The 18,449-nt window shown below is 40.8% G+C and overlaps 1 protein-coding gene across 4 annotated transcripts in view; it reads left to right on the top strand.

Annotated features, from left to right (window-relative positions):
• FAM110B (family with sequence similarity 110 member B) overlaps nt 1–18,449 on the top strand; it is a 111,583-nt gene that overhangs the window by 63,443 nt on the left and 29,691 nt on the right. Inside the window, exon 1 of one of the 4 annotated variants that reach the window (XM_031052282.2) lies at nt 15,245–15,263. The exons of the other annotated variants lie outside the window; for them this stretch is intronic. The gene's annotated coding sequence lies outside the window, so the exon portion shown is untranslated. Of the gene's footprint in view, nt 1–15,244; nt 15,264–18,449 lie in introns of those variants that run through there. 4 annotated transcript variants of the gene reach the window in all.

Below are 18,449 nucleotides of genomic sequence, written 5' to 3'. Positions count from 1 at the left end.
GATAAAGAATAGTGTTAATACAAGAGAAAGGACAGCTTAAAGAATAGTGGAAAGAAGTACAACTTGTTATGGTGCTATTTGGTGTGTTGAAGGTCTTAAGCAAACTGTATTTTCTGGAGCTTCACAAAATAATTTGTGCAGGTGTGGTGGCTGTGGGAGCAAAGGTATCCATGTTATTTAGGACAACTTGAAGCATTGTGTTGTGGCTTTGCAGAGGTGAAACAACCTTTCTTCAGGAACTAAGAATTCCAATAATTACTGCACCTCTCTTCCACTGACCAAGTGCTTTTCTTCATGTACGAAATAGGAGTGACCCAGGTCCAACCTGCTTGGTGGTTCCAAGCATTCATTAGCTAACTCCGTTTAATACCATTCTGGAAAGCCAAGGGAGGTTTGTTGTTGTCCTTTCAGGTTTGGTGTTAGGATTTTTTAAGAGATGCCTGAAAGTCCAGTTTTGTTTTCCAGGTTATTCAAAACTGTGCTGCCTTCATTAGCTCCAGTGAAAGCAATTGACAATGCTGCTGTGTGGTCACTTCATTAGAAAACAACCTTCTACTTCCCTTCCCCCAAAAATCACAAACCCCAACCACCACCAAACCTATTTATTTGAGCCGTTACCTTTTTCTCTAGTGTTCACATAAAAACACTTGAGGATGCATGGCTATTAAAATCTCTGGGACAGTGTCAACAAGAAACAAGAAAACTTCTGCATGTTAATTGCTACCAGATTTTTATGAGATATATACAAACAGTAGCTTTCTTAAGCATTTGTATTACTTTTCAGTATACTGGATATTATGAGAATAAAGAATGTAACGGGTCCTTTGGAGGTGCCAAGTGACATGTTTGTGAAGCACCATCACAGCACTATCATAAGTAAAAATCGCTGTTGGTAGTTTAGAGCAGGTAAATTTTGAAAGACTACACGGTACTAGTTCAAAGGAGGGAGGGAAAAAGACTAAAAAATGAAAGAATTTCCTGTTTTAAGAATTGAAGTAAGCACAGGAAACAAGATGCATCTTGAAATTTAAATGTGGCTCTGAGCATTTCTGCTTCCTAGAAATGTGGTGACATATTTCTTCTGGGCTTGCAGTAGGGGTAGCATTTGTAGTTATTTTGTAGTAAAGGTAATATGTATGAGTGAAATGAGTGACTAATGTTAAGGTCCCTAGAAAACAGACAAAACTACCAGGTCTAGTCAGATTAATAACTCTGGCTGTTTCCCTTCATGGCAACATCGGTGTGAGTGGGAATATGGGATAAAGAGGGGTACCTCCACTGCCCCTGGACCCCCTGTGCTGGGACAGCTCACCCCAAGGGTGGATGCCCTTATCCATGCTAAGCCAGTCCCATTTCCACAGTCCCCTTAGCAGTCAGTGAAGAGAAATGGGCAGGTAGGTGAGGTACATCTTCTCCAGCCGACTCAGGTGGTTGAGGTGGTGCCTTTGATGGCTGTGGACAGGACGGGGTAGACAGCTTGGATGTAGCTGTGGTTTCCTGGATGTGTTGCTGCTCTTGGAAATCTGTTTCTAAACCAAACTGTAGCAGTGGTTAGAAATGGTTTAATTCCCAGCATGATTTTTTCCTTTTCCTTAGGGTTATATTCCATATTGATAATTTAAAACTTGTTGCACTGAAGTGTGGTGTGGCTTCCCCCCATATGTATTCTGCTGTGGCATGACACAGCTGTAAAACATAAAAGATTTTTTTTTCAAGTATAGCTTCTTTGTATTATCTCTTCAGGTTTATGTAAACGATGTGGACCTAGTGTCAAGTTTGCAGAAGAGTGCTGAAAGAATCCTTGTTCCCCATCAGAATCTGTGCATACATGTATATATCAGGTTTGAAAATCTAAAAACACTTGGCATTCAGAGCAGCCCTGCAGAGAAGGACTTGGGGCTGTTGGTCGATGTGTAACTTAACATAAGCCGGCTTCAGTGTGCGCTCACAACCCAGAAACCAACCATATCCTGGGCTACATCAAAAGGAGCGTGACCAGCAGGCCAAAGGAGGTGATCCTGCCCCTCTACTCTGCTCTCGTGAGACCTCACTTGGAGTACTGTGTGCAGTTCTGGTGTCCTCAACATAAAAAGGACATGGAACTGTTGGAACAAGTCCAGAGGAGGGCCATGAGGATGATCAAGGGACTGGAGCACCTCCTGTATGGAGACAGGCTGAGAAAGTTGGGGCTGTTCAGCCTGGAGAAGAGAAGGCTGCATGGAGACCTCATAGCAGCCTTCCAGTATCTGAAGGGGGCCTACAGGGATGCTGGGGAGGGACTCTCCATTAGGGACTGTAGTGATAAGACAAGGGGTAATGGGTTGAAACTTAAACAGCAGAGGTTTAAACTGGATATACGGAAGAAATTCTTTACTGTTAGGGTGGTGAGGTACTGGAATGGGTTTCCCAAGGAGGTTGTGAATGCTCCATCCCTGGCAGTGTTCAAGACCAGTTTGGACAGAGCCGTGGGTGACATGGTTTAGTGTGAGGTGTCCCTGCCCATGGCAGGGGGGTTGGAACTAGATGATTTTAAGGTCCTTTCCAACCCTAACTATTCTATAATTTTGTGATGATGGTGTGTGATTGCAGAGGCCAAAATGTTTATGCAATTTGGCCAGAGCTTCCCACTGAAACTGGTAACAGGCATGGGAATAGCTGGTAATGGTCACTGCAATACACTGCGTGGCTTGGGAAGGAACCCAGTCTCTACCACAGGAGAGCTACTTCAGAGGCAGCTTTTCATTCTTGACTGCAGTCCTAGTTTGTAGGTGTGGTAACTGAGGGAAAGGAGTAGCCAGCCTCTTTGTAATTAAATATAATCTTGTTACCAGCACGCAGGTGCTTTGCAATGCCTTTTGGTGCTTCTGGGAGTTTTGGGATGAATGAAGAAGCAGAGACTGGCAGCATGTTTGAAAGGTGAGGAGGAACATGCTGGTGTTGGGGCCGGGGACATCCCGGGTCTGAGATGTCTGACAGCATGGTGGTGCACTTTATGTCACCGTCAACATGTTTATAGGGGTGTAGGTGCCAACTCATTCACTGAAGTCTCTTGGGGTTTTCTAGCAGTTGCTAAGCAACTGCAAAGCACTTCAGAATGGCATTTTTCTTTCTCTCCCTGCTGCGAGGGCAGTCACAGGGTGAGGAGAGGGGCAAGGAGGAGCACAGTGAGGTGGGGTGGTGGGGTGGCTGCCCAGCAGCCACTGTCCTGCCTTCCACATGTTGCTGCCAAGATGGTGGAGAAGTCCAGACTTGTACTGTGCTCCCCTTGCAAATTCACACCTCTTTTATACTGTCACAGCAATTCCTCTTTTTATCCATGTGCATAAATATTGCCCTCAACAGGAGGAGACTGTATTTTAAATGTTTCTCTAACAAGGAGTGAAATTCTCCAGGTCTTTTAAGACAAGCAATCAGATGTGCAGCAAACGGACATGAAGCGAGAGCTCAGCTGTCATTGAGCCACTGCTGCCCTTCACCCCAGAGGACAGGTGCATTCTCTGCATGGGCATCAATGGAAGTAACTTTAATTTTTACACCTTCCCAGCAGTTCACGTGGTATAAACGCTGACAGGTGTGTGAACCATTTTAGCAGTTGGCATGCTAGCTCTTAACTTGTATACTACAGCTGGTATTTCAAGTTATTTCCCTTAAATTATGACTTACACTTAAGGAATAAGTTCAGATTAAGTGCAGCTTGAAACTGACTGGCGCTTCCTGCATTTTCATCATTAAAATACAATGTCCTTATTAGCAGTAATTTAGTTTTGGTGTTTATTTTTGAGCACTTTAGTTTTACAGCTCATTTATTGAAACTTGGCAGAAAGGCAACTGCTTGCGATTCAGAGCCACTGCTACTTAGCAGTAACAACTGTTGGTTCTTGTCCTTATCAGTTTTTCTTTCCAATTAAGATGCAGCTGTTAGGACTTTCAGAGTGTGGGGGGATTATTTTGCCTAATGTTATAAATGGGATAATCCAGAATGGGATCTGGCCTTCAGAGCAGACAGAAAAAGATCAGGTTGTGAGACCGCAAAGTTCAGCGAGAAGTACCCTGGGCTGTGATTTTTGTGGCAATCTATGAAAAAGATCTGGTGTTTCTTTTCTCATGTAAGTTGAGGAGAATTAATGATTTGGAGAAGATTATCCTAAAGGATTTTTCACACTGCATCTTTTATAACGTAATGGGGAAGCATGCATTTGCTAATGCCCTTGAACTTACCATTTTCTTGTGGCTTTTGGAACACTTGCAGACATAGGGCCTTTTTACTTTTTAGTGAACAGATAAGTTTGTGGAGTTTTTAAATCAGCAGGAGAGAAAGCCATACATACAAATCACTGCAGTATTTTGCGGACTGTATGGCTATGCTAAAGCAGCCATTTAAAGTTAGAAAGTCAAGCAGGCTGAAGATGGTCGCTGCTAGATCTGAGCTTTATGCGTAATTTCACTTTAGTGGCCAATTCATGCAGATGTGTTTTTTGAAAAGATTATCATGTACTCCTCCTTCAGATTCCAACCATGCAGCAAAAAGTCGCTTGTATGCAAATAAGTGCATCCACTTACTGGAAATCATGCGAGTTAAATTGTAGTGTTATATATGCATACAGAGAAAACAAGCATGTATGTGTGTGTACCTATATATGCTGCTACCCATATATGTCACACCAGGCTGTGTGGTGCAGGTGGCACATTGGAGGGAAAGGATGACAGGCTCAAGAGGTGAGCCAGGCGAACCTCATAAAGTTCAAGTACAAGGTCCTGCCCATAGGTCAGGGCAATCTCAGGCACAAATACAGGCTGGGCAGATAATGGATTGAGAGCAGTCCTGAGGAGAAGGATTTAGGGTTGTTGGTTGACAAGAAGCTCAACATGAGCTGTCAGTGTGTGCTCGCAGTCCAGAAAGCCAACTGTATCCTGAGCTGCATCAAAAGGGGCATAACAAGCAGGCTGAGTGAGGTGGCTCTCCTACTCTGCGCTGCTCCCATGAGTACACCTTGAGTACTGTGCTCAGCGCTAAGGTCCAACGCAAGAGTTATGTGGACCTGTTAGAGTCTAGAGGAGAGTTACAAAGATGACCAGAGGGCTGGATGACCTCTCCTATGCAGACAAGCTGAGAGAGCTGGTCTTGTTGAGGCTGGAGAAGAGAAGGCTCTGCAGAGACCTTGTAGCAGTCTTGCAATACCTAAAGGGGACCTACAGGAAATATGCAGAAGGACTTTTTACAAGAATATGTAGTGTCAGGACAATAGGAAATAGCTTTAAACTGACAAGAGGGGAGATGTAGATTAGATATTAGGAAGGAGTTCCTTACTATGAGGATGGTGCCCAGAGAAGCTGTGGATGCCCTATCCCTAGCAGCGCTCAAGGCCAGGCTGGCCTTTGCTTTAAGCAGCCTGGTCTAGTGGAAAGTGTCCCTGGCCATAGCAGGGGAGTTGGAACTGGATGAGCTTTAAGGTCCTTTCTGACCCAAACCATTCTGTGATAGTATATATTTTGACTGATGTGCTTTCCCAGGTGGAAGATCTTTTGACCAGGAGAGCGGCTTCTCTTAGACATCTTCTGGATGTAATTTTTTGAAAGCTAGGGGCAGAGGGGCACAGGGATCTAAGCTCACTGCTACCTTCTGTGGTAGAGAAAAGCAAGGAGGAATCCTGTGCTTAAGTTTTTTGGACGGGATTTTCATAGTGTCTTTGGACAGTTTCCTCCTGTCACTCCAGCTTTCTGAAAGGACTACGTATTATAGCCAGTTGTTTCTGTAAATCAAAAAATTATTTGACATTACCTCTCAACTATAAATGATGGCATTACCTAAAAGAATAAAATTTAATCAGCCAGATCAAAAGTAGAGAAGTTGAATGTTTGACAAATACTCCTAGTAATAAAAGAGAGTAAAAATTCCTATTAATTTTCATAATAAAAAATTCTAATTTCACAAATCATTGAACTCGGTGATCCGCTTAGAACATTAGTGCTGTTAGCAAGTGATATTATAAGTTAGTGCATTTAGCTCTTACTGACGCAACCAGAAACCAATGACTTTTTTATTTCAACACAGCAAGAGTCAGAAAAATTTCATATAATCTCAGTATTTTTCCAAGGATATTTATGAATGGTAAGACCAGAGGGATACCCCCAGGAGGTTGTTAGAGCAGAGTTATGACACAAATACTCATATACAATGAGATGCTCTCTTTTAATAGAAAATATCCAAATACAAATCTTAAAGATTTTGATTCAAATTCTTCATGCCATTTGAATAAAGACCATTGCACGAAGACTTGCAGGGATGGATGGAGATCCATTGTCTTCATGGGATCCCATGGTATTGCTTGTATGAAGGCACTGCATAGTGTGGCTGGTTGGTGAAGGCTGGCTCTATTGAGAATGTTTGTTGTTAGGGTGATGATGGTTCTTGGTTTGTTTTTTGTTTTTTCAAGATACAGAGAAACTCATATTTTTATCAAATTTTTGTGAATGTTGGACAGATACTCTGGCCTGTGTGGATGTGATGACTGTGAAGATGATGTCTTTTGAACATTGAACTTTGTATGAGAATGCTTTTAACTTGAATATTCTCAGTTTGAAGATTGTCTGATCAAGAATGGCAGGTTGACTTTTAGGGCATCTAGTGCCATTTAATGTGCCCCAGGGTATTTGAGACAGCATGATGGACAGGATCTTGGTGTGTAAGAAGCTCTTGAGTGAGGTGTCACAGTGTTTTAAAAATAATTGTGACAAGGAAAGAGTGTCTTCTGCTTGCAAGCAGTCTGCAAAGTAAAACCAGAGATGGGGTGTTAAAACTGCATGTCTGGGAACTGAAACTAGAGGCACTTAGCACATCTTAGGAACTGCTTTTTTTGTGGTGATTCTTTTTCTGCTTATACAGGATTTATTGCTGCATGATAAACAAAACAAATCTTGTGTGTATCTCAATAATAATTTTAAAATAAAAAGCTGTAGAAGTAGTTTAGGGGAAAAAAGAATGGAATCAAGCCCAACAAAAACCCAAACCCTAAAATTGAAAAAGCAGAAATTTTTATAACTTCCTTGGTCACTAACTTGATTATAGAGAATGTATAAAAAGTGATCCATTTTGGTAGTACATTATGTTGCCATGGTAACATTGACTTGCTAATTTAGAAGCCCTTCAGGCTAGTTTTGAGAACATGAACATTGTACTATTAGATCAAAGCATGAAAACATTTGTTGTCAAAGTAACTGCTAAATGTTTTGGGTGAGTCCTGTAGATGCATGTGGACTTGTTTTCCCCCAATTTCTATTAGGATTCTCATTGTCTATATTATAAAAATTATCCATTATCAGAAACAAGTTAATTTTCAGTTATCTTAATGGTTGCACTGGTTTTCTTAGTAATTTATCTCCTTCTTGGAATTGGACCTTTGGGGTCCCATTGTGAAAGCCATGCTAGGTACAACTGCTTAGCCTCCCAGCTACAGAGGCTTAGAGGTACATGCTTCCTGCTTCTCAGTCCTGGATATTAACAGATTCTACATCATCTTGCTTGTGTGTGGTCACAGATTTTTTTCCAATGGTGTTGATTTATATCAGCTGCACTCAAAGTGGGGAATTCTGCTACCATTTATTTCTGCATATTTCAAAAAGAAAAAAATAAAGAAAACTAATAATTCAAATGTCCTATTGAAATACTGTGTAATTAGTATTAGATTTATTCTCATTTAAGAAACAAACAAAAAATTAAATTTGCCAACAATAGGGAGGATGAAGTAGTCACTGGGAATGCAAATGCTTGTTTCCATGAGATGTGTCCGTGTCACTCTTTCTTACTACTATTATAATTTCCATTATCTTACTGTAAAAATCCCCACAAAAGCAAAATAAACAAAATCATTTGTTATGGATAGCTTCCTATACAGTGGAGTAATTTGTAAACTCAACTCTTCGTACCTGTTCTCATAACACCCTCTGAGGCTGCAGTGAACCCTTATTTCTTGCTGAGCTGGTGAGAACTGTGGTTGTGTGGGACTAGCAAGGGATGTGTATGCCTGGGGTGCTGGTAAATTATGACCTTTTCACCAGATCTCATCACAGGCAATTTTTTGGCAACAATTCTTCAGTTGCAGTAGAAAATACGCCATGCTTTTCTGTTTCATATCAATATACATGTGTGTACAAAGGTGTTTGTCACTTCTTCACCTAACTCAGTTATGTTAAGTAAAGCCAATTTTAGCATATGCAATAAGCAGTATTTATTAGATTTCAGTTGAACTGATTCTGCAGTCTAACTAAAGAAGACTTTTGCCAGAAAAGAAGTGACAAAAAGATTTGAATATCAAGAAATACAGTTAAAACAGAGTTGACTGAACAGTAACAGTGCTTTGCAGAAGTATGTTTAACCAAATCTGCTTTGTAATGACTTGGTATACTTCTTGTTTGATGATAATTTCCTTTTTCTGCAGCAGAGGTAGATTTCAGTCTTACTTTCTAAGTGGCACTAAATTGACAGATGGGGAAATCAACAGCTAGGATTAGATGCAACATCAGTTTAGCCAAAACCTAGGCTCTTCTGGATTCTGAGCTCTTGTTAAAGAAAAAAAAAAAAAGCATTTCCAGCTCCCTGGGTCATGAGCATTACTGTTAAACCGTCAAGAAGAATGTAGCTGAAGCAGTCATATCACATGTCCCTGTACTACCTAGAGCTTGGAGACATTTCATCTACCATAGAAGGCTTGGAGGGTGTTGACTCTGAAGCAGAGTGACTGCAACCCATGTCTGAAAGCTGCTGTATCTTGTCATCTGAACATCGAATCAGTGTGTGCAGTGCTTCTATGCAGATCGAAGGGAAAACCCCAAACCAGAACAATACCATGCTGTGTTTGTGCCAGGATTTCCAGCTTTCCCATAATCGTTAATGCTGTGTAGGTGTGAATTTATAACGAGTAGCCAGTGCTGTGATCAGGGCATGTCAGATGCAGATATTTACATTAAATAACATAATTAACATGTAGATTTTTAAGGTTGGGGGAACACATGTTACTGAGCCCTTCCAGCTATGTTCCAGCTGCCCTCTGCTCCTTTCCACCTGCAAAATAAATGGATATTTAGAGTGGGAATTACATGACCTAGCAAAACAATTTTTTCAAATGCTTCACTCTTTATGACTTGATAACAGCAGTAATGACATTTGGGAATTATCTAGAGATAAAAAAGAAATTGTAGGTCTATCTGGATTTACCTTTCTAAAACGTATTCTGACAACAGTGATTTAGTTGAAGAACTTGTGTATTACCTTAGCAGCATGCTTATTTTTCCTAATTCCATCTCCCTTTGCTACTAAATGAAGGTTTTGGACATTTGAGAGGCTTTTCTCATTTGTGCTTGCTAGATGACAAGTATTGCAAGATTTTCCAAGCTTAAATTAACATTAGGGTTATTCTGAGAGCGGGTATCCATAGCAGGGGGTTTGGGGCAGTGGAGTGTCCTTTTTGGTTTTGTGGTTTGTGGGTTCCATTTTATTTTCTTTTTAATTTCAGTGTAGTATTTGCCTGTCTGCCAGTTGAGGGGAATAATGCATAAAGGCAAATCAGAGATTTGCCTTGAGTAGAAACAACCACCCCCGCTTCATTGCTGCAGTACAGAATGTGAACGCAGAGACTTTGTTTTCCATGCCCCAAATTCAAATGTCCACTCACAGCCTCCTGATACAGGCTGTTTGTGGGCCAGTTAGTGAACTGATGGTACAGGTAGCTCGACCTTGTCCTTCCCCTATCCCTTCAGCTAGAAGGAAGATTTGGGTGCATCATCCAAATCACTCATCCCACAAAGGTGGGGTGCTCTTACCCATAGCCCCTGCACCATTGTCCTGTTGGGCACTTAAGGTTTGGTTTTATGTGCTAGTGCAGAACAGACTGGTTGGATTTATAGAAGAAAGACCCAGGCACCTTCTCCAAGCACGTTATTTGGATAAATTTTTAGTGTATGTTTTTCTGGAAAGGCAACATGCATCCTGCTCCTTCCAGAATGTATTTGCATCTGGTTTATCCTAGCTTCCCTCAGTCCTTAAGAAGTTACTGTGTAATCCACCCAGTGATGCTCCTTGCCAGGAAAGAGATGGCTTGCAGAGCAGCTCATTCACAGTTGTTGTTCCCAGTGTCCCCATTTTTACTTTACCTACGCATCAATATTTGCCAGACCTGATGAGGCTGTTTTTTGCTGTTGGTGTCAGTTGCATGTTTTCTCACTGTCTAGCAAAGGAATAGACAGAGAACAGAGCTGTTGTTATGACTGGAATTAACATACCATATGGTGCCTACATCACCTTTGTCTTATATCATTGTCTACTACAGAAAAATTATTGGAAACCGTCTTTCATTTCCAAATTCAAGTCTTCAGTGCACATTGTTTTGTTCTCTCCCCCTGGGTTCCTGCATGCTCTATCTGTTGCTCTTAGACTAGCAAATAAAAATCCTCATGTGCTAAAGATAACCTAATTGTAACTTTTTAAAGAATTGTTTCCTACTGCTCCTTACTTTTTAAGCAGCTGTGTTGTTTAGTATTCCCAGTAACTGTGCATCTCTTTGAAGTGTCTGTTTTTCTCCAGTATGGCAATACAATCTGGTCCATGAGTCTGTTACTGATGTTTTTCTCTTCAGTTTGCTTCTTCCTATTGCTTTATTAAAGAAGACATCCCAAGCTTATATAACTTTAATTCTGGGTTGTTGGAGGTTTTTCTTCAAAACGGGTTATATTCCATTTATGCCTGCCTGTATTTTAGGACTTGAAGCCAAAATTGCATCAGCAAAATTAATCTGATGGCTAGTGTGATAAAGCAGGATTTAACTGTTGCATGTTTCTTCAAAAGCTTTGTCCTGCTTCATGTCTCCAAAATACTTTAGTTTCATCCTTTCTAAACTGATTATATGAAGGGGATTCAAATGCAGTATGAATCACATTCGAATTAAGAAGAGCTGAGAATACAAGTCTGGACAAATATTTATAGTTCAAAAGAATCAAAGCTCAAAAGAGGTCAGGAACATAAAACAAAATGCAAAATGGTAATTAACTTTACAAAAGGTAATCTCAGATAAAACTATTGCATGTTATGGAGAGACTCCAAAAAGGGTAATGCCATTTAAAACAAAAAGGAAATAATACTAGCAATAGTCTGAAATATGATGTGAGAGACCCTTACAGGTATTGGGTGTATAGATGCCCAACTGAGCATGCTGCACAGGGGAGTGGCAGCTCTGAAGGTCCAGTCCTGACTCCACAGAACTTAGTGGAGGATCCCTAATAATGTTGGTTGGCATTGCAACCAGCTCTGTGTTGGTCTTGTTTGGACACCTTGAATAGACAGTCACTGGGATATGCTATATCCCTTGGAAGAGATCAACGCTATGTGAAGGACTTTAGGGAAGAAAAGCACAAATGCAAGAAATAATATTGAAGGCAAAATAAACTTGAAGTAAAAAAGAAATTTGTATCATGGCTGTTGTAACAAGAATCAGGGATTAACAGAAAAAGTATAATCAAAATTTATTTTAATACTCATTTTGTAGATGCATAAATCCAGGGGATGGTCTGCTCAGAATCTGGGAAAAGGCTCTAGCACTTGTCATCTCTAGTACTAGATCTAACAATCTATTAGCTAAGAGATGGTAGAGAATAATCTTCAGTTGGCAGAGTAATGGACTGGAGAAGGGATCAGCTCTTATTCCTAACATCTGTGATTCGCAATTGCTTATTAGACTTCTATAGATGTGAAAGTTATAATAAGACTGCATGTCTCTAATTCTCCTGCAAATCTTTCATCAGAGAAATAAATTGTACCCCATAAATGAACGTTGCTGTTTCTCTAAAAACCTATTAACTAAATTAGACAAAATGAATTCTACTTATTATGACAGATCTGGTTTCCATTGTCATAATACAGAGATGGGTTTTCTTCTATTTAGAATTTCAGTCTCTGCTTTTTCATGTAACCTATAGCCATTTTATTTATTAAGTGGGGGTTTTTTGTCCCTTCCCAAATTGAATCAATTCTGATAGATCATCTGGATTATCTCCTTACTCTTTATTCTAAAATTGAATATCATAGAATCGAATAGGTTGCAAAGGATCTTTAAGATCATCCAGTCCAGCCATTAACCTAACACTGCCGAGTCCCTCAGTAAACTGTAACTACACGCCATATCTGAATGTCTTTAAAGGACGGGGACTCAACAACAACCCTGGGCAGCCTTTTCCAATCTTTGACAATCCTTTTGGTGAAGATACTTTCCTTAATATCCAGTCTAAACCACCCCTGGTGCAACGAGGCTGTTTCCTCTTCTCCCATCAGTTATTACTTGGGAGAAGAGACCGACCCCCACCTTGCTACAACCTCCTTTCAGGTAGTTGTAGAGAGCAGTAAGGTCCCCCATGAGTTTCCTCTTCTCCAGACTAAATAGCCCCAGTTCCCTCAGCCGCTCCTCTTAAGGAGACCCTCTAGACCCCTCACCAGCTTCATTGCTCTTCTCTGGACAAGCTCCAGCAACTCAATGTCTTTCCTGTAGTGAAGGGCCCAGAAATGAACACAGTATTCAAGGTATGGCTTCAGCAGTGCCAAGTGCAGGGGGGCAGTCACTTCCTTAGTCCAGCTGGCCACACTGCTGCTGATCATCCTCTGAGTAAAACATCTACTGATCTGTGGATTTATTCACAACTCCTTAAGACAAATTTTCTCCTCATACTGTGGAACATCCAAATTGTTTCTCTCATTTGTATACCATTTGCAATGCCCAATGACAAGCTTGGCTGCTTTAGTTGCTAGTGAATACTTAGTATATGTAGCTTCTCCAGTGCTGCCTCTTCTAGTCTTTGGCTAAGCCTATAACCAGTGGGCAAAAATTGTGAGAAGTCATCTTCCCTTGGATTGCCCTCACTGCCTGTGTTTGGGAATGCCTATAGGGAAGCCAAGCAGCTTTGAACCAGTACATAAGAATTATGGGTTGAGCTAAAATATCTTTGTAGTGTAGGTGAACACTGCAGTTGTGTAGGAACTATTCTGATGTAAAACCATGCTACTTACATTGGTGCATTAAGTGTATAATTCTACTTATTTCATTTAAGAATTATAGGATAATAAGAACACATGGTTGAGCTCAGCAGCTAGAAAATAGTTTGAGTCCATGTGGGTGCTGAGGAGCCATCGGAGCTTGCCCTGCCATGTTTCTCTGGAATGGCTTCAGCTGCTGTAAGAGACTGGGTGCTCAGGAGGTCCCACTCCAGACCTCCAGGGAATAGCAGAGCCCCAAGGGAGGAGAGTTGAGGCTTTCCCCCTTTCACCTTCCACTAGCATGGAACCTAGCTACATTCTCACCTTCCAGCAGCAAGCAGATACTTTCTCAAGGAGTTTTACCCTCTCAAAGATGGCTGGGTTGACTCATTTGCAGAAGGGTGGGTAGGCTGCCAGTTTGACAGCCTCACTGCCCAAAGTGCTGTATGTGTCTTTAGGGAGGTCCAGCCTCAGCACTAGCTGCCCCCCAGTGTTTGTCAGCACTGAGCAGCCTCCAGCAGAGATAACTCCTATCGTGTGTGCTGCTGGCTCAGCTCCACTTTTCCTCACATGATGACACTTTCTGCCTGCCATCAGTCCCCTCTTTGTGTCCTGGTCATGCAGGCAGCAAATACGGCCAAAGGATGCACATTCATGCAGTTTAGTGTTTGTGCCTTCAGCCTCCCAAGGCAAACTTTAGGAAAGTTAATTCTTCTTCCCCATCGCATCAGCCCTTTCCTGCCATATTTATCAGTAAATATCTCATTTGCTGACTTTGTTCTTTCAATTGTGTTGGGACTGTCATCTCATTCAAGATGCAGGTCAGCAGGAAAGCAGTCAAGTGTGGAAAACCACGCTGTCGCTGTTCCCTGGGATTGGAGCAGCATGGGTGACCTAAATTTAAATGTTCCGTGCTCTGTGGCTGATCCTGCATCCTCAGGCTGCAGCCTGTCTGTCTGCTGCAATTGCAGACCAAGAGGTGCTTTTATTGAGGAGCAAGATCTCTGCCAGTTTAATCTACTAAAATTTTGAGTTAGGAAATCTACAACAAAATGGAGGGAAATAGAGAAAGTGAGAGAAAGAAGTGCAGAAAGAGAGCAGTTGTACTTGAGAAGCTGGACCAAAGCACAAGAGCGTGCATTTTGGTTGTACACTGGGGTGTGATTAGGTGGTTCAGATCGTTCAATTTCTAGAACAGACATGTAATTGCTATATTTATGTGTATGGACAATAGTAAGAAGCTAGAAAAGCAACACATTAGCTTTTTGGGATGAGAGAAGAAACCAAGAGCTGGGGGAAGGCAAAACATTTTATTTTTTATTTCTTTCTCTTTTTTCACTTTGTTTTTACAAAAACTCATTTTTTATTGTTTCTTTTACTGTTGCCCACATGATGCTGGAGAGCATCTTTGCAGCCTGCATAAATTGATTCAGTGGGTAGCTGACTGTGCTCAGCACTTCCTCCAGGTCATGGCTGCTGTAATTTGCCAGTCTTTTACGTGTCTGTGAGCATGGGCACACACCTCCGAGGTGTAGGAGTGCAAGCTTTAGGAGCACTTGGTAACAGCCTCCACACATTCCAGTCATGATGACTTCTTACAGAAAACTACAGAAGAAGCCAGCGAGCTTTTCCTGAGGAATAGTAAGATGAAGCTTGTAGAAGCATGCCTCATTCTGCTTTTGCTGTTAAAAGCAGGTATGTTTTGGTTTACTTCCAGGCCATAAAATGCTCCTGATTTCTTCTTTTCTGACTCCCAGTGATGGCACCAATACCGTAGGAAGGGATCCTGCCGTTCCCTCTTGGATAAGAGACAGGCCCTGGGTCTGTGGTGATGAACCAGGAGTATATTTTGCAAGGTTCGTTTAACCAGTAATAAGAACTGTTTCAGTTATTTTGTTAGGGGTTTTGAGCCCAACAGAAGCAAGGGTTTGGGGTGGATTCTCCCCTCCCTTTGTTTTCCTTGATTAAGAGAAGTTTCTGGGTGGTTGTGCTGGTTGAACAGTCTGGCGGAAAACAGCAGCATTCCTGCAGGGGCTTGCAAGACTTTATACTGGGTTTTGCTGACACCTATTTTTATATCAGAGATGGCAGAAACACACTGACATATCTAGTCTATCTGCTTGGGAATAGATTTAATTTCCATATGCATCCAACCTTGCAGTGGGTTTAATAAGTTGGGTTACTTGTTTTAGCTCATCTGCGCTTCTCCCTTCCCCTGGAGCTGATCCAAAAAAGGTCTTGAAAGAGAAAGGTGGGTTTTTTTTGGGGGGGAGGGACTGGGGGGGGAGGGGGGTGTGGGTAAAGTAGGTAATTGAAAACTCTCTCAAAATTTGATGGCCAGATTTGATATCCTGTAGTTTTAATCAGTCTAGAAGTGTTTTGTTCTGTCTCTCCGAATCTGTGGGGATGCTGATCCTCTGGCCTTTTTTTCTTTGTATTTTAGTCTAGGAACTATCTTTGCAGCTGTTGCCCAGAGAAGCTGTGGCTGCCTCATCCCTGGCAGTTTTCAAGGCCAGGTTGGACCAGGCTTTGAGCAAGCTGGTCTAATGAAAGGTGTCCCTGCCCATAGCAAGGGGCTTGGAACTGGATGATCTTTAAGGTCCCTTCCAACCCAAACCATTCTGCAAATCTGTGAACCAAATAACTTCTTTAATGAATGGGTTTGCTCTCTATCTCTGGCAGTATTTCTGACATTTGTCACTTAACTCTTATCTCCCCTTGTCATGGGGTAAATTCTGTTTACTCTTTATAAAATATTTCATGTTATAACAATGACATTTTACTTAGGAGCTTCATCCTCTTCTGCAGGAATTAGAAAGTATGCTGGGGAGGAAAGCAGTGATTTTTTTGGAGTTCAGGGTAAATATATATAAATAAGTACTATAAACATACACACACATATGTATATAATACAAAGAAGAAAAGGCTTTATTTCCCTTTCCAAGTTTTAAGAATTTTTATGCAATATTGACATAAATAGCAACGTTTGACATTTCAGTTACTCATTTTCTACTGGAGCTGCTGCTGATGAATGAAGATAAATAAATCCAAGTAAAATAAGGACAAAAAAAATGTTTTATAAGGATTATTAAGATAATGTAAGAGAAAGATAATGAGCTTTAACAGAAATTTTCACTAGCAGGCTGGTATTTGTATTTATCCTCCAGTGCATGTATAGCATCACATGGAAAAAAAATCGAGTCTGCTACATTAATGAAATCTAGTGCTTTCACTGTGAAAATGAGCAAATATCGATGTATTTAACAGTTTTGTGTTTTGGTGTTTTTTGGGTTTTTTTTTTTCCCCAAGCTGTGCTTCTTTATACTGAAAGAGAAACACACATACGTATTTAGGTCTTGTACATTTACTGACATGAATTTCTTCAGAAGTACCAGTAGTTGTTCACCTTTGTGCACTTGGAAAATTAATATAAAATTATACTTGTTAAATTTTACTTTGATCTACTGGGAAGAAAATGAACAGGTTTATCCAAAGACCATGCCCCTCAAAAAACAGAATGCTGTATGTTTTTGCTGGAGCAAATACAGAGAAATCTAAGAGGAACTATGAAGAAGGAATTAAACATACACGATTGCTCATTTTAAGTTTTATTAAAGGTTCTTATCATTGCTGCCCAAATTTGTGGTTTTGACAGATTTTTTGTTCTGTTTTGCCTATGATAAATTTTAAAATGTGAACCTCACAAGCGTGATTTTTTTAATTTACTCATTCCTGTTTTCTCTTACCCTTTTTGCTTTTATCCATGTAGTTTGATCCAGAACTCACAATGATATACAAGCTTCAAAAAACATTCACAAAATCATTGATTTAGTACATGGTTTGTCACTTTTAATTTAGTAACAGCTGTAAAATAAATAAATAAAACAATAAAATCTTTACAGCACAAGGGCAGGCACTTTTTCTGATAACTGCTTTCCATATAAGATTATGCCTAAGAAAGAGAAGTGCAGAGTTTCATAATTCACTAAATTTTGACACTTTTAAAGTTTGTGTTATAACAGCACTTCATAGGTTATACATGGGGCTGTTTGAAGTTCTGTTGTAAATCTGATTTTACAAGGCTTTAATGTTCTGTTGGCTACTAAAAATCACTCGAGGATTGAATGTGTGAAATAAAAAGTTTGATGTTTTAATATATTTTAATGCTCAAGCACTTTGTCATCTTAGATGTTTTTTCACCAAAATTTCAACGTTCTTGAATTTTGGAATAAAACTCTAAAGCTTACCTTCATGTCTTGGGGACAGGGGTGGAGTAAAGGGAAAAAAGAGAGATAGCCCATAAACAGGAGACTTGAATCTGCACAGTAAAGTCTGAAGTATCAACTTGAGCTTTTGGCACTGGAGAGAATGGCATAAATATTGAGCATGAAACTAATTAATGATAAGTGATAACATTTTCACATGCTTAGAACACAAGCCTTCATATGAGCTACAAGGGATAAGCTGTAAGGCCCAGAAAGCTAACTTTTCTGGAAGGCTCTTCTCTGCATATACCTCCTTGTTTGAAAGGTCTGAGGTTAAGCAGGAGAGGAAATGGTCCAACGTGACATTTTGCAGTTTTATGTTGGTTTTGTATAGTATTGTTGGAAGGATTCACTAGCTTGGCAGCATAAAATTAGAATGTGAAGTTAGTAACTTTGATTAAGAGAATATGTCTTGATTGCACATAAGCAGCAATGAGTAATGCAAGTTAGCTATTAGTCAGCATGCTTCACCATTTTAAGTGATCTTGATGCAAGGCTTTGAAGGGCTGCTGTAACAACCACCTTAGAAACTTTAATCACTTCACTTCGTGCTTGGGATGTTCATTGCTAGAATTGTTTCTGTCTCTGTTATCTAATCTGAAGAGTGGGACTTCACATGCAAGGGTGACAGCCAGCCCACCTGTGACCTGCCAGCAGGGCTTTCAGTGGCCACCTCTTTGGAAGGAAATAGGCTTAAGAGGGGTAAACGTCAGTGCAGGAGGGGTCCTGCAGAAGGGACCTACAACTTCTCTCCACCATACTCCTTCCTATGTTTCTCTAAGCTTGAAGCACAAAATGGTTTGGGTTGGAAGGGACCTTAAAGCTCATCTAGTTCCAAGACCCCTGCCATGGGCAGGAACACCTTCCACTAGAACAGGTTGCTTAAAGTATCACTGCCAGGGATGGGGCATCCGCAGCCTCTCTGGGCAACCTGTGCCAGTGTCTCCTCACACTCACAGTGAAGGATTTCTTCCTAATGGCTAATCTAGATCTACCTTCTGTCAGCTTAAAGCCATTTCCCCTACGTGCCCTTGTAAAACATCCCTCTCCAGCCTTCTTGTAGACCCCCTTTAAGTATTGGAAGACTGTTACAAGGTCTCCCTAGAGCCTTCTCTTCTCCGGGCTGAAGTTGCATTGGTTTCCTTCATGAGGTATAATAATCTTTGAGAGGC

This window comes from Melopsittacus undulatus, chromosome 1 (assembly GCF_012275295.1).
Source record: "Melopsittacus undulatus isolate bMelUnd1 chromosome 1, bMelUnd1.mat.Z, whole genome shotgun sequence".
Lineage (NCBI taxonomy): Eukaryota > Metazoa > Chordata > Aves > Psittaciformes > Psittaculidae > Melopsittacus > Melopsittacus undulatus.
This window is presented reverse-complemented; position numbering and strand designations above follow the sequence as displayed.